The sequence below is a fragment of the Triticum urartu genome, chromosome 3A (genome assembly GCF_056163025.1).
Source record: "Triticum urartu cultivar PI428250 chromosome 3A, HENAU_Tu73, whole genome shotgun sequence".
NCBI lineage: Eukaryota > Viridiplantae > Streptophyta > Magnoliopsida > Poales > Poaceae > Triticum > Triticum urartu.
Window position 1 is genome coordinate 358,116,258 of NC_141875.1, and position 17,613 is coordinate 358,133,870.

Genomic DNA, 17,613 nt, shown 5'->3' on the forward strand with positions numbered 1-17,613 from the left:
TGTGAAACTAGATGAATTCTAGTCATTTTTCACATATAAATCATTTTAATCCAATGCACCATTTGTGAGTTATTAAATGCATGAACTAGGGGGACTTTTCTGTAAATCTGGCAAACTCTGGATAATTGATAAAATTGCACAAAGGAAAAAACACCTACGGGCCGAATCTAAAGCATGTTGGGCCAGCAGTAGGAAGGAAAGGAGGGGCGCTGGGGAGCTCACCCATGGGCCAAGGCCCAGTCGATGCAGAGGCTGGAGGAGGCCGGTTGGGCTGCTAGGCGCGCATCTGGACCGAGCGAAAAGGGGAGGCGCGGTCAAGCGAGGCAGCGCGCGGGTCAACGCAGGGGCGGCACGCTCGTCCTCCTGCTTGAAGCAGAGGATGTAAGGGGCGAAGCAGGGGACTCGGGAACGGCAGGAATCAGGCGCGATCAAGCGAAGGAGGCCGGTTGGCGCGGAGATTGCGGAGACGGTGAGGGGCGGCGAACCTCCGGATCTAGCCGGCGCGAGCATGGATGGCTACGCGTAGAGAGGCGCTGCTAGAGTTGTAGGTCACGGCAATGGTGGGGGCGCGGTTCAGACGAAGCAAGAAGCAACAGAGGCGGGGCTTGAGCTCAAGACACAGAGAGGGACGCCGGCCTTGGCATGACGGCAGCGGTGCAGACAAACAGGATGGGGAGGAGGCCGTGGAGGTCGAGGAAGACTGGGGCGGCGGCCTGGAGAAGCAGCTGGTTCGGTGTGCTCCGGCGAGCGGCCACTGGTCACCGTCACGGCCGGAGATGAGTCTGCAGGGGGGCGGAGGAGCTTGGGCACGCGACAACGATCTGGACCTTGGGACGACGGCTGCGGCTTGTCGTTCGGCGCAGGGTGAAGCAGAGGAGGCAGGAGTCGTGTTGGACGAGGAGACGAGGTGGTAGGGCGGCGGTGGTCTTGTAGGTGAGGAGGGACTCCGGCGACGTCGGTCCCCGGGGCGGCTTGGATCAGCGACCGAGGTGAGCTCCAAAACCATGGCGGGGACGATGGGAATCGGGAAGAAGGAGCATGTGGGCATGCTGGATGCCTACGGGGCTTCCATGCTTGATGGGTTGGATCGATGGGAGGAGGTGGTTGGCCAAAAGCTGAAAACGAGGGAAGTGGTCGGAGGCTTCGGTGGCGGAGAGGTGGATCTGGGAGGATCCCGATGGAGATGATGAGTGGGTGGCGGCGGCGCGATGGGAAAAGATGGATGGGACAGATCCTAGGACTAGGGTTTGGACGCATATATACATCGTGTGGATTAGATTAGGGTCTACCTCGTCCCTCCGATCATAATCGGGCAGACGAGAGTAAATAGCTTAGGGGAGCCCAACAAAGAATCGGAGATGTTTTGTAGATGTTTGGGGATGATCCGAATCCAACGGTGACGACTGCCTGGGTCAGGTCCGGGACAGCTTTCGGATGCGCGCGCGAGGAGGTCCGCAGGCTGACGAGAGAGCTTAGGTTAGGCCTGGCGGTAGGTAGTGGACTGTGTAGACGGTCTAGGGAGGAAAGAGAGGGAAAGCATGGCAACAGTTTTCGGAGACCGAAAACGTCCGACGATTTGACCGACTATATTGTCGGCGTAGTTATCCGTTGGAGCATCAAACAGACTCCGAATGCGATGAAACTTGGCAGGCGGCCTATCTACACTATAACAAAACCGCATGCCAACTTTCAACCCATTCCGAGAACATTTTCTAGACACCTATAAAAATACTATTTTGGCCGTGCCGCGGGCGCGTGCGAGTGTGTCTGGGCTCAGAACAGACAATGGACGGAACTGGGGAACCTGGACGGATGCAAGTTTTGAAAACATGATGATGCAATGCACATGATGACATGGCAAGATGCAACACGCAAGCGAAAGACAAGGCGACAACAACGAATAAATGAAAGACACCTAGCACATCGGTCTCGGAGCGTTACAGCTAAGGATAAAGAGACAAAGTTTATAATACAGTAAGCATAGTATGACATCATTCATATCACAAAACAACTGACAACAGACAAACACGCAATTGTAACGTTGTGTGGGCAAGTCCAGCACGGAACTAGATTACAGGTCAAGATCAAAGGAACATCACTCCTCTCTTTTAAACCTTGTAAGGTGCAATGATACGCTAAGACAATTGTGTATAAAATTGAAAAGAGTAATAGACATTGGCTGCAAACCATGCAGTTCAAGGCACAAGTCAGAGTAAGTAGTAGTTAAAAGGCATGAGGATTAAGGACTTACAATAGCATCTTTGACTGGTGTAGTCATGCCCTTCTTCTTGCTGGTGTGACAGTCCTTGAAGATTTCGACAGCATTTGGTTCATGTACTTTTTGGTCCTTCCGGGCTTTCCTCTGCATTTGGAACAAGTCAATATAGATCTGATAATATGGTACAATGAAAAGAGTGAAACAGCAGCTAATTACAAGAGCCTCGCAGTGTGCAATATAGCTACGAGATCCTGTTGTCTGTTGGAATTTCACTTACGTACGGTTGACCTTGTTCTTTGAAAAGTTCACCTGCAAGAAGATAGATTTGTGTGGCACATGCGTAAATAGGACTTCAACATGTGATCTGATCACATATATATAATGTACCTGATACTTTGGATCGAACCAGTGTTTAACGAGGCCTCTCCAGTCTTCATCAGATATATTTTCCACTGGAGATGTTTGGGCAAGTTCACTGTTAGCCTTGCCTTCAAAGTGAGTTTTCCTCAAGTTACACCGATACTGTCGCAGAGCAGACTTTAAAACATGGGTGCAAGCTTGTCTGGTTGCATCATCTTGGCTATCCAACTTGAACCTCATTTGTTGAAAATTATGGGAGTCTCATTATCAGCAACCTAGAAAGTATTGGACAGAGCAAGATGATATTACTAGTTTCCACACATAACCATACTTACAGATAAATGGTCGAGGAAGGTGTTGAACTGGGTTTCATCTTCGTCATTCCTGTACTGAATCCATGTTGGGAGGATACGTACATGACACCTAACAGCAACCGCTGCCTCTGATACTAACTTGGCTGACCCTGTAGCATCACGTGGCATTTTTAAACCTGCCTCAAAATGGATCTCCATTCTTCCTCTAGATTTAATTAACCTATCGAGCATTATCCCTGATGTTTGTTTCCTCTTGCGCCTAGGTGCTAGTCCAACAACAAACATAGGAAGTGTTAGTGCACATCAAACTGTGAGACTACATATAAAGAAGCATGCAAATGTAACTTGACTCCAGCAACTACCTTCTTGCTGTTGAAGCTCACAAAGTTCATCTGATCTTGCCAACTCATCTTGTTTCAAGAGTGCTTCGAAAGTAGTGTCAGGTGGCAAGGGAGCTTGGGAATGTGCTGCTAGCTGAGTTAACGAACGAGTAAATCGTGCAGCTGGTGGTACTGTGGAAGGTGTTGCAACAACTAGGGTTGTCTCTGCTTGTTTGGTGGCAGCAATTTGTTTCTGTTTGGCTTGTTCTGTAGCTCGTGTAGCATGGGATACCCTGTCGGTACAATTTTTAGCTGGACTTTGACCTTCTATTGCACCAGCAGAATCTGCAGGATTGTTCCGCTTCCCTTTACCTGTCGTTCTGTCTTGCTTCCTCTTTCTCTGTGCCATGTTAAGTCAAGCCGACAAGAAAAATTAATAACAATTTAGTCCTTCAGAACAAATGTACTTTGATGTAAGAACATGGTGTGATAGACAGATATTGTATGTTCTAGAAACAGGAACACGTGTCTTAGTCACAAGTATAATGTGTAAAGTAAGCAGATGAAATTCAACAAAATTAGAAGCAATACAAGCTAGACATCATACATAACATGCAACCACATATAACAGTGCCAAGTTAGAGGGAGCACATGTGATGGTGCAATAGGGGAGACGTGCTCATCACCAACACAGCTACGTTGAGTGTCTATGCATGTGTTGTCTTGGAAATCATCTTGGGGGGATGGAGGAGTAGAATCTGTAGAGGCTCTCCATTTGGAAGGAGCACCTTCATCCGCTGCCTTGCTAACTTCCTTCTGCTTTATTGATTTTGAATTGTCAAGTAAAACCGACAAGAAAAAGCAATAAAATTCACTCTTCAGAACTCATTCATGCATGATACTGACAATCACTGCTTTGATGTAAGGCAAACACATGATTCCAGGATGGAATAATACAAAAAACAGGGCGGCATGGCATATTCACAACTGTTGGTGTAAACTAAGCAAAAACCATTTCACCAAATAAGAAGCAATGCAAGCTAGACACCACGTGAAAGATACAACCAATATGACTCTGCCAAGTTAAAAGTATCCCATCATAAATGGAATTTCAACAAATTAGAAGCAGCGCATGCTATAAATCATATCAAAGATGCAACTAATATCACACTGCATATACTGAAGGTGTCTTGTCATATTGATTTATGTGGGATACAAAAAACAATAGTTTTATGTGAGGACATGCTTAATAGACAGATGTACTATGTACTAAATACAGGAAGGCATGTCACATTAACAGGTATAATGTATAAGCTAAGCAGAATAGCACATGCAGTTTAACCAGATTGGAAGAATTACAATCTAGACACCATATGCAACATGCAACCACATATCACGCTGCCAAGTTAGAGCAAGCACCTGCGATGCTAGTGTAGGGGAAATGTGGTAATCAACTACAGAGCTACGTTCACTATCTTCATCTAGCCTTGTTGTTTCTTGAGAATCATGTCGGGAGGCTAACGCTGCATTCTTTAAATGAGGAGTAATCCACTTGCCTGACTGCCTCATCATAAGTGATTGAGGAGGGATACACAAGAACATCAGTTTGATGTAAGAACATGGTTAATACACAGATGTACTAGTATGTACCAAAAACAGAAAGGCATGTCATATTCAAAGGTATAATGTGTCAGCTAAGCAGATTGGAAGCAATACAAGCTAGACATCCGGCTGGAGTGGTGAGCATGATCATCTAGGACCTGAGAGCTTGGTGGGAGGCGGGCTGCTTCGCCACCATCGCGGCTTTTTAGTTGGCTTCCAGGTGATGCCTCTCTTTGCTGGGCTTGTCACTGGCTCGGCCAGTGCCCTGACTAGCTATTTGTCTTCTGGTGCTCACGGGATGGTGGTTCATGTAAAAAATATCTTTCCTTATATTAATAAAGACCGACTTCGGCCTTTCGAATACAAGCTAGACACCATATGGAACATGCAACCACATATGACACCGTGAAGTTAAAGCAAGCACCTGGGATGGTGGTTCATTGCAAGCGAGGTCATCAACTCCAGAGCTACGTTTACCGTCTCCATCTGCTGACATTGCACCCTTTATAGCGTTGTAACGTGTCGTGCTTACTGATACGTCTCCAACGTATCTATAATTTTTGATTGCTCCATGCTATATTATCTACTGTTTTGGACATTATTGGGCTTTATTATCCACTTTTATATTATTTTTGGGACTAACCTATTAACCGGAGGCCCAGAATTGTTGTTTTTGCCTGTTTTAGGGTTTCGAAGAAAAGGAATATCAAACGAAGTCCAAACGGAATGAAACCTTTGGGAACGTGATTTTCTCAACGAACAAGACCCAGGAGACTTGGACCCTACGTCAAGACACAAAAGAGGAGGCCAAGAGGTAGGGGGCGCACCTACCCCCCCCCATGCGCGCCCTCCACCCTCATGGGCCCCCTGTTGCTCCACCGACGTACTCCTTCCTCCTATATATACCTACGTACCCCCAAACGATCAGATACGGAGCCAAAACCCTAATTCCACCGCCATAACTTTCTGTATCCATGAGATCCCATCTTGGGGCCTATTCCGGAGCTCCGCTAAAGGGGGCATCGATCACGGAGGGCTTGTACATCAACACCATAGCCCCGCCGATGAAGTGTGAGTAGTTCACCTCAGACCTATGGGTCCATAGTTAGTAGCTAGATGGCTTCTTCTCTCTTTTTGGATCTCAATACAATGTTCTCCCCCTCTCTTGTGGAGAACTATTCGATGTAATCTTCTTTTTGCGGTGTGTTTGTTGAGACCGATGAATTGTAGGTTTATGATCAAGTCTATCTATGAACAATATTTGAATATTCTCTGAATTCGTTTATGTATGATTGGTTATCTTTGCAAGTCTCTTCGAATTATCAGTTTGGTTTGGCCTACTAGATTGATCTTTCTTGCAATCGGAGAAGTGCTTAGCTTTGGGTTCAATCTTGCGGCGTCCTTTCCTAGTGACAGTAGGGGCAGCAAGGCACGTATTGTATTGTTGCCATCGAGGATAACAAGATGGGGTTTTCATCATATTGCATGAGTTTATCCCTCTGCATCATGTCATCTTGCTTAAGGCGTTACTCTATTTTCATTAACTTAATACTCTAGATGCATGCTGGATAGCGGTCGATGAGTGGAGTAATAGTAGTAGATGCAGGCAGGAGTCGGTCTACTTATCTCGGACGTGATGCATATATACAGATCATACCAAGATATTCTCATAACTATGCTCAATTCTGTCAATTGCTCAACAGTAATTTGTTCACCCACCGTAGAATACTTATGCTCTCGAGAGAAGCCACTAGTGAAACCTATGGCCCCCGGGTCTATCTTCATCATATTAATCTCCCAATACTTTCTTATTTCCTTTGCTTTTACTTTTCTTTTATTTTACTTTGCATCCTTATCATAAAAATACCAAAAATATTATCTTATCATATCTATCAGATCTCACTCTCATAAGTGTACGTGTAGGGATTGACAACCCCTTATCGCGTTGGTTGCGAGGATTTATTTGTTTTGTGCAAGTACGAGGGACTGTCACGTAGCCTCCTACTGGATTGATACCTTGGTTCTCAAAAACTGAGGGAAATACTTACGCTACTTTGCTGCATCATCCCTTCCTCTTCGAGGAAAACCAACGCAGTGCTCAAGAGGTAGCACTTACCCGCGTAGAAAGCTGGAGCAACTTCTCTCTTTTCTTTTCTGCTTCTCTCGAGGCAGACTCTGAAATTCCCTTGCATAAAAACACAATAGTGAGAGTATGGGTGAAGTGTGTGCAGAACTAGTGCACTGTAAAAGTAGCAGATACCAGGTGGCTGAAAAATAAATGACATGAGACATATGATAGCTCTACAACATTGCATGGCAAACAAAATTAGATTCTACTCCATATGATTTTGTAATATATGAGCACAGGAAATGCAGGTACTCCTCCAGCACAGCACCACATGTGGTCATATCAAGATAATAGTTGACTGAAAATAAATAGGTCATTCGATTTTTTAATGAACCGTCCGATCTATAAGGAACGGGCAGATGGCCTTCGTCTACCTCCCGCCAGTCACTATTGACGATCTTTCTCGAACCGTCAACGACCACCGGCCCAGACCCCTGCCTCCGTCGCCCCGCCCTCCCCTCGACCTCACACCACCGCCATGCTTGGCAGCACCCCCAGGCCATCCCTTTAATCCTGGGCGACCTCCAGATCGGGCGCCAGTAGCTCTAGGCCCCACACGCCCCTAAGATAAACACCGAGGTGTGGCTTCCCCGGCGTAATAGGCGTACTGGCGCCTGTTACGCCGGGGAATGCTTCCATTAATTGGGAATCAACTAACCAGGAATTGAAATTCAGGGGAGTGAAGGACCTCTAGCTAAGGTGAAATAGTATATGAGGAGAAACCTTGTGCATCGCGAGTTACTAGGAACATCTAGTATCAAGAAGAAGCGGTCAACTAGTGTCTTCTGTGGGATGAATACCGTGCAAGCAGACACGTAAGATTTGCATGAATAAGGGAAGAGGAGTACCATTTTCGGTTGCCGGTGTGGTCGCCTCCACATGTCGTGCCGATCTTCTTCTTTTTGCCGGGGAAACTGATGTTCTGGAGGGTGCAGGCTTGGACGAACCCATGGCCAAATTGTTGATTGTGTTGCCGTGGCCGTATGTCGGCGGAGGGGAAGCAGATCCGAGGCAGCGAAGGACGGCGTAGCAGGAACAGCTCCGGTGCGGTGGAGGGTGGCGAAGTTGGAGCGGCAGCGGTGAGGCGCAGGACGGCGTGGTTGAACTGGCTCGGGTATGGACGGCTCGGCCTCGGCTTCAACTACTAGCCGTGGAGGGTGTTGCGGTTGAGGCTGTGGTGGATGACGAAGTCGGGGTATCGGCTCCAGCGTGATGGAGGAGGGCGGTGGTTGATGGATGGAATGGGGTGGCGGATGGAGGACGCCGGGGTTTCACGGCTGGTGGAGAGGTAGTTTTTGCGCCCACGGAGTACGAATGGGGAATCAGACGGATGGGCGGGGGGGAGGGGGAGAACCATGTTTCGGTCTGGGACGCGCTTGTTTTTGGCTTTTTTGAACAGAAGATGGGACGCGCTTGTTTGAAATTTGGGGAAAGTACAAACTTTGCCCCCCTCTTAAATTTCGGACCTACTGCGGGTCGGGAGTAGGATGGTAATCCCAGGTGTCCCAAATAGTGGGCGGGAGCGATTTCGGCCGCACGCATGTGTGCTTAGGCGGCCATTGTGTATGAATGTTTTTGGAAGCGGTTGCGTGGCGTCTAGATGAAGCTACAAACCTACCCCGGTTTAGACCTTGGGCTGTCGGGCCGGTAGGTTTCACGGTTCAGAGTTATTAGAAAAGTAATTTCCTTGTACTACCTAACATTGGTCTCACATGGTTTCGGGCAAGTAGAGGCTCTTTTGGTGCTTCGTTCGAAATATTGAAACACAAGCATTCATGTTTAGAGTACTCTTGAACTTTGAGGATTGACCTAAATAGACAACGTTAAATTTGACCTTGTATGTTTGAAAACCTCATTAAATTATCCGCTTATTTTTGAAATTTCGACACTTGAAAATCCTATAACTACGATTATTTTTGAATGGAGGAGCTAAATTAGAATCTATTTTGTACACGACTACATATGCTATTATGTACAAAACCAGAGCAAATATTGGTGGCCCCATAATTTAGGTATGATTTACAAATGCCATGATATCAAATTCAAATAATTGAATGGACTTCATGTTGAATTCATTTTTTTTAAACCACCTTAAGTTGAATTCAAATGTATGCTAGTTCATAGGTAGCTATTTATAATGTTCACTGTGTAACTTTCGTATGTATAATGTGCTTTACACACACAACATGAACTCTACTCACGTTTATATTCGATTGCTAAAGCGATGCATTGTCTGGAGTTCAAAAAACTAACTATGTGGATCAATTGTGTCGAATAATAACATAGACATGCTCAAATTCGATAGAATCTAGATGTCTGATGGATCAAAGACCATTCCTTATGCGAATTGCAAATATCATGATCCCATGCTAATATTTGGATACAATTTATATCTTTAATCAATGTGTACAGTAGTCTTGTACATGCAGTTTCACTCTCCATCGGTGGTCTCTCACACACTCTCTCCCGAGGTGTCTCTCTCGCACACATTCTCTCGATATAATCCTCCCTCCCTCTCATAACCATTTACGACTGTTTTCACTAACCTTTATCACAAGCACTCTTCCTCTCGCAAGCATACACACGCACAATCCCCATCGACCCTTTCTATATACATAGACCTGCCTACGTGTCTCCTGTACGCACATTATCTTTAGGCATGTCTCTCACGCATTGTCTCACACCTCTCTTCCTAATCGATGAGTATGACTGTAGCAGAGCATTCTGTAGGATGCCCCTTAAAGTTAGGTTGGATGAATAGTAATATCAGAGCTAAAGGGGTTACCTTAGTTCGAGAACCTAGGTTACAAATCCTAGCCGGCTTTGTTAGTGGACATAGAGTCCTTCACAATTATGCTATATTTGTCTTGTACGACTAGTCATCCATGGGTCTCCCTAAATGCGTCACTGGCCGAACAATGTGGCGTAGGATGGAACGGAATGAAGGGCCTCACCTCGACCCACCGGACCTCACACAGTGACACACCCTCTGCCCCCACGTCTCGTTATCTTCTCACACCCACACATACCAACACAGACACCACACACAAAAAATATATTCTCCTGGTGCCTCTATCCACTCCCCCCTTGCATATACACACTCAAGGGAATCTCTCGTCGTGACGTCATATTCGTCTCTCTCTCTAGACCACTCTCATTTCTCGTGCTATCTCTCCCAAGCCCCCCCCTCCTATCGGCCCCTCTATCCATGCCTCTCTCGAATACGTAATACACACATACCTCTCTAGGCCCTGCCAAATGCATCAACTACACATTCACACATGTTACATCACGTACCCCATTGATCTAAAAAGCCCTCTCTTCACGTTTATTTCGCATACAACATTCCTTTTGAATAAAGTGTGGCCAAAAAAATGTTTTAGAATTTCTACATATATACAACATCAGAAAGTTATATGGAGGAGTATGAACGCTTGCATTGCATGGTGCCCACAATGATATTTATTCCGCACTGTGAATTTGTATATTTTTATACTATATATAAAGTTAGTCATAATAAAGAGAAACGAAGAGCATCTCTCTCCATCGCATACCCCCCCCTCTACGCCCCTTTCACGTACGCACACAAACTATCTCCAGGTCCTCTAAAAGTAAGCCCCCAGCACATTCACGCATGTTTCATCTTTCTCTCGCGATATATACAGTGACGATCATTGTATTTGAAGCGAAAGCACGATATGTACATTGGACTTCAGAATCCACTTATTACAGTCACCATTTACGTTTTGTGGTTATTATACAGTCACGGGCTCACTGTACAACTCTGTATTTGCTCAAGACACGACTAGTTGACTAGTTAAACGCTCCACGTGGCACCTCTAGTGTTGTATCACATTATCTCACTACCATCGGGCCCACCTGTCGGCTTGTATCTACTCTACATCTACACTCTTATAAAATACTAGCAAGATGCCCATGCGTTGCACGGAACATCAAGCTGCATTTGTATGAGTAGTTTATCTTGTGGGAGAAAAGGATGAACAAGGGAAGGCCTTATTTGCAAGTGTGGAGAGGGGTGTGGGTATCTTTTTTAAAAATTACCATAGTTTCCTTCCTATCCGTCAGATATAGATCGGACGGCATATATTGCAGGATGGCGGGCACACGATCATCACCAACTATGTTTTTTATAAGAGTGGGGATAAAATACACTCTTATAAAAAACAGAGTTGGTGATGATGGTGTGCCTGCCATCCTGTAATATAGGCCGTCCGATTTATATCTGACGGATAGGAAAGAAACTATGACAATTTTGCAAAAGGTACCCACACACCTCTCCACATTTGCAAATAAGGCCTTCCCTCGTTCATCCTTTTCTCTCACAAGATAAAGTAGCCATACAAATGCATCTTGATGTTACATGCAATGCGCGGGCATCTTGCTAGTAAGAATGAAAACAAACGACAAAAAAATATTGGACGGTGGTTCGAAGTCATGACCGCGGGCACAGCGGACAAGGTGGCCTTGTATTGGTATGCCGAGCCGTCTGTTTTAACACACAGGAGCTGGTGTGGTGATTATACACACACGCACGCATGCACACGAACTGCATGCACGCAACACTCACATGAACACATGCACCCACGCACGCACGCAACACTCACACGTACACACGCAGCCACGCATGCACGCAACACTCACACGCACACACGCACGCATGCATGCACACACCAGTACACCACACAACCAACACACACTCTCACACTCAAGTGCTCAACCTACACGTGCATGCGCACACATCAGGCCCTGACAGACACATACACAATCAGGTGATTCCCGCGCACGGGGTGGAGTCTTGTCGCGCCTGCGTAAATTTGTGTTTATCTGGCCTTTTCCCTATGCAAACTGACAGGTGGGACCCACAAGGAACATGGTCAATTTAACTAGTCAACATGGTGCCACGCAGACTATTTGGCCAGTCAAAAGAGTGCAATCCAATGGTGAACCGTGAACAAGTGACCGTATAATCACCGCAAAACGTATATAGTGACCGTAATCAGCTTATTCTGAAGTTCGGTGAACGTATTACGCTTTTCTCTCTGTAGGCCCTCCAAAACTACATCTCTACACGTTCTCGCATGTTACATCTAACAACTATGCAATACAACACTACTACTACACTCTAACACAATAAATCATATGTGTTTTTAGTTTTACTAGATATCATATTGTTACTTAATTATTCAGTTTGCATACATTAAAATTGCCTTTGAAATGTATGGCCAGTATCATATACCGCGCGGGAAAAATCCCGCCCTTCCTGTTTAATCGGGTTTGTATCGATGGATCGTGCGAAACAGCAAAATTATAGTACTATATACAGTACAACTGACAGTTCACTGGGCCGTCATGTCGTGTACTCCTCCGTCGTAAGAGTGGAGCGCTCGCTTTCATAAATCTTCTAGTTCCTTTCGCTGACATGTGGGGCATTAAGCTACCGGTTCCACGTGCCATACCAGAATACAGTGCAGAGCAACCGGGGTGAAGCACCCAGCCATGGCGTCGGCGTAGTAATGAGCAATGAGGCGTCAAATCACAAAGTTGCACCTTTCCCGCAGTTAAGTTGGAGGGACGAAGTAATAATGCTAAAAAGAAGTTGGAGGGATGAAGCAACCATCATTTCATTCATTGTTGAATCCTCTTCTCCCTCATCTTCTTCAAGTTAACCACGTGTTGCTTCTGCCGTTGTTCTGCCTCATGTGGGAAGCGGATCGGCTTGGTAAAGAACTGACACGTGGGACCGCATGTTAGCAAACCGCCAGGACAACGTCCCCTAAAAATAAGAAACCTCCCCCGCCATCCACGCGGCAAAATCACCTCCTTTTTACTAATCTTGATTCTATAATTTTTTGGATCAATATAATTGAAATTTGTATAGATAGCACACAGGAGCAAAACCAAGTGGTACGGTTAAGGGCATCCACAATGTGTAGCCAAATGTGAAAATAGCTTTTGGCATCGTGGGAACCATTGTGGACGGTGTTGCCAAAGCCAAAAGGATGGAACCGAAGCTCCCTGATTGATTGATTGAAGGAATAGAAAAATGCAACGTCTCTCCTCTTTCTCCCGTGCTTAGATGCATGTACAATATAGAGGACAGAGAATACTCCCTTGTCCCTTCTATCACAAATCACAAAGCAGTGAGGCGTCAAATCACAAAGCACGGATGAAGCAACCATCATTTCACTCTTCGCTGACTCCGCTTCTCCATCGTCTTCTTTGAGAAACCATCTCACCGCACTAAGCTGGACGGATGACGCTATTGTGTACGAGTAGTACTAGTACATTTACGTGTCCTTTGGTTCAACGGACTTCCTGGATGCAAATAAGGTGGTTGTCTCGGCTTGCAGGCGGCACTTGCGAACGACTTACCGTGGTCTCCCTCAATGGTGTTCTCCGTCGAACGCACTTCGCCAAACCACAATGTTCGAGATATCGTCGACGTCACCCCAATGGGGAAGGAAGTCAAATATAGTTACTACCTCCATTTTTTTGTACACAAGGCTAGTATATCAAAATTACAATTTGCAAAAGGCCACTAACACGAATCGAGGCAAAATTGATGGGTTTGCCTCCTACTAGCAACCAAGGACATTAATATCCCCTGCATGCATGCGGAAGTGAGAAGGTTGGTTTGCATGGCGCTGCATTAATCAAGCGATGAGGAGTGAGATGGTTAGCTCTTTGGGCTTTGGAGAAAAAATACGCATTAATTGACACGTGAAACGAGGATTTGTATCGATTAATCCCGCGAAGGAAAACCCCGCCTTTCTTTTTTAACACTAGTACTCCTAGTACGTAGTACTATGTACTTATCCTATTTGGGTCTAGGCCTTGCATTGCCATACTTCGCCACACATTTTTGCCAAGCTTGCCTAAAGTTTTCAAAATAAAAAGGAGGTACACTTACGCACGGCTGTCGCGGTCGCACCGCACCCTCACACGGTCGCTCCTGCACGCCGCGGTCGCACCGCACCCTCACATGCACAGTCGCTCCTGCACGCCGCAAACCCAACCAAGGGAACGCACCCTCACTGACACGTGTTGTCGCATGTGAGAAAACCAAACTCAGCCATTCTAGTGCTGACACATAATTTTCGTTCATAGAGTATGTTTATCCAACCGCATGTTGGGGAGTATCCATAGAGCCCCTGCGGTGGTCTGTTGGGGAAGAAGAAGAGGTGAGGAAGAAGGGTTAGGAGACGTAGGATATTCATCCAACCGCCTGAAATGGTAGACTGACCCAAGTCAGGCAACTTGCATAACAATATATGTTCTTTACTACACAGCAAAAGATCCATAAAAACAACAACATAAAGAAAAACAATCACTACTCGCGGAACGATATGGCCTCGTCGTCTTTGGCTGCCGGCGCGAACCAGCCGTAGCTGCCAACGTGTGTCTCCGCACCGTGGTTGTCCTCGGCCTCCAGCTACTCATTCACGCAGAGCATGCGGGAGCTCTGCACGGACGAGAGCACCGCCCGGTTCAAGTCGAGGACGTCCGGTTCTGCCTGTAGGAGGGCCTCGATGGCAGCGGCATCCGCGCGCTCCGCGTCGAGTCGAGCCTCCGCCGCCTGGTTCAAGTCCAGGACGTCTGGTTCCGCCTGCAGGAGGGCCTCGATGAGAGGGGCATCCGCGCGCTCTGCATCGAGTTGAGCCTCTGCCGCCCGGTTCAAGTCTAGGACGTCCAGTTCCGCCTGCAGGAGGGCCTCGATGGCAGCGGCATCTGTGCGCTCCGCCTCAAGTTGAGCCTTCGCCGCCCGGTTCACATCCATGACATCTGGTTCCGCCTGCAGGAGAGCCTCGATGGCAGCGGCATGCGCGCTCTCTGTGTCGAGTTGAGCCTCTGCCTCTCGGTCCTCCTTTAGTATCGCCAGGTTGAACCGCTGGTCCGCCTGCACCATGGGGGACTCAGACGCTGACACGAAGTCGACGTCCATCGTCTCATACCCATCGGGGGCCTTCTGCGCCGCGACCTCCGCCATGAACATTGGATCGGCTTCCTCCTCCTCGTAGCTTGGCTCCAGAGAACTCAGGGATTGGCCCGCCGCAAAGCGAGCTTGGGAACGGAGGTCTCTGGTGCCGACCGTCGTCGTGATTTCTGCGCGGCGCTTCGGCGTCAGCATCTTGTAGTACGTGATCTTGCGACGCACCATGGCTTTCCGACGAACTAGGGGATGCTTGATGCGGCCTAGGGGATCGAAAGGTAGGGGAAGGGGCTGGAGATTAGGTATGGTTTTAGGGCAGTGGCTGGCATAGGCCGAGCAGAGAAGGTTCTGGTGTGAATAGTGGTTCCGGTGACGACCGGTCAATCGGTTTTGATTGTACATCGCTCTTGTCGCGTTCGCGTTGCAGCCCGGCACGCTGGACCCTCCACATCACTCACCGAATGGAACGCACTTCATCTTGCGTTTTCGCTCGCTTGTGGACCGCAGTTGAGAGCAAACCGATGTCCCTCCCCCTCCCCGCCCGCGTCATTTTATGCGGAGTAAATAAAAACAGAGGGAGTATACTATGGATGAGGATCCCCTGACGTGGCCAAACCCATTGAGTAACTGACATGCGGGGCCTAGCAAGCATGGGGTCCGCTAGTAAGTGACCGAAAGGGAGGGTAAGGCAGGGATACGTATGTGAAAGGAGCTTCCAATGATATAATTTTCACATTATACATCTCATGTACTATTAATCTTGTCAATAGTCAAATGCGGTTTTGAAAAACGCATTAGAGCATGGTTAATAATATAGCCAGTCGATGGCTATTAGAAACTGCCATGTCATCTATAGCCATCATCTATTATATGCACTCATACAGTAGTATGTGCTATAAGGTTGGCTATTTCCCACAAAAAAATTATATGGTTGGCTATTGTATTAGTACTTTTTCCCATCTCCTCTCCATCTCTTTCTTCATATTTATTGTACGTATTTAACTAGGAATGCGTATATAGCTAGGCTCTTGCATGAGAGCTCACTCCCCTTACATTTTCACATCTCTCTCCTCCACATAGGCCCTATATAAATGGAAGGAGGGAGTACAACTATGAGCACTGCATACTCTAGTACAGAAGTTGTCAGTACTCCACTAGTACTATTGGATAGGGAGCTTAAAAAAGTTACTATTGGACTGGCTATACATGGTGAAATCCTAGTAGGAAGAGCATGCGCGAGAACAAGCACATTCATATGGTTGAAAACAAATTGGAAACCATCTCGAGTACAAATCTAGGAGTACGTACGAATCTAACAATATTGATTGGGCGTTGTTGAATGTTGATACTTTTTTTATCAAAGTAGAGATACTTTGACTACACATAAAAATTATATGTAAACTAGAAAGGATAGGAGGGAGTATTGTTGGAAATATGCCCTAGAGGCAATAATAAATAAGTTATTATTATATTTCCTTGTTCATGATAATCGTTTATTATCCATGCTATAATTGTATTGATAGGAAACTCAGATGCATGTGTGGATACATAGACAACACCATGTCCCTAGTAAGCCTCTAGTTAACTAGCTCGTTGATCAATAGATGGTTACGGTTTCCTGACCATGGACATTGGATGTCGTTGATAACGGGATCACATCATTAGGAGAATGATGTGATGGACAAGACCCAATCCTAAGCCTAGCACAAAGATCGTGTAGTTCGTATGCTAAAGCTTTTCTAATGTCAAGTATCATTTCCTTAGACCATGGGATTGTGCAACTCCCGGATACCGTAGGAGTGCTTTGGGTGTGCCAAACGTCACAACGTAACTGGGTGACTATAAAGGTGCACTACGGGTATCTCCAAAAGTGTCTGTTGGGTTGGCGCGAATCGAGACTGGGATTTGTCACTCCGTGTAAACGGAGAGGTATCTCTGGGCCCACTCGGTAGGACATCATCATAATGTGCACAATGGGACCAAGGAGTTGATCACGGGATGATGTGTTACGGAACGAGTAAAGAGACTTGCCGGTAACGAGATTGAACAAGGTATCGGGATACCGACGATCGAATCTCGGGCAAGTATCGTACCGCTAGACAAAGGGAATTGTATACGGGATTGATTAAGTCCTTGACATCGTGGTTCATCCGATGAGATCATCGTGGAACATGTGGGAGCCAACATGGGTATCCAGATCCCGCTGTTGGTTATTGACCGGAGAACGTCTCGGTCTTGTCTGCATGGTTCCCGAACCCGTAGGGTCTACACACTTAAGGTTCGATGACGCTAGGTTTATAAAGGAAGTTTGTATGTGGTAACCCGAAAGTTGTTCGGAGTCCCGGATGAGATCCCGGACGTCACGAGGAGTTCCGGAATGGTCCGGAGGTAAAGAATTATATATAGGAAGTGCTGTTTCAGCCATCGAGACAAGTTTCGGGGTCACCGGTATTGTACCGGGACCACCGGAAGGGTCCCGGGGGTCCACCGGGTGGGGCCACCTTCCCCGAGGGGGCACATGGGCTGTAGGGGGTGCGCCTTGGCCTATATGGGCCAAGGGCACCAGCCCCAAGAGGCCCATGCGCCAAGAATCAAGGGAGAGGAAGAGTCCTAAAAGGGGAAGGCACCTCCGAGGTGCCTTGGGGAGGAGGTTCTCCTCCCTGGCCGCACCCTTCCTTGGAGGAAGGGCCAAGGCTGCGCCTCCCCCCTCTCCCTTGGCC

General features: G+C 46.9%; 1 pseudogene; it reads right to left on the bottom strand.

The window, feature by feature from the left end:
• Nucleotides 1-536: 536 nt before the first annotated feature.
• Nucleotides 537-1,072, bottom strand: LOC147979699 (uncharacterized; annotated as a pseudogene).
• Nucleotides 1,073-17,613: the final 16,541 nt, after the last annotated feature.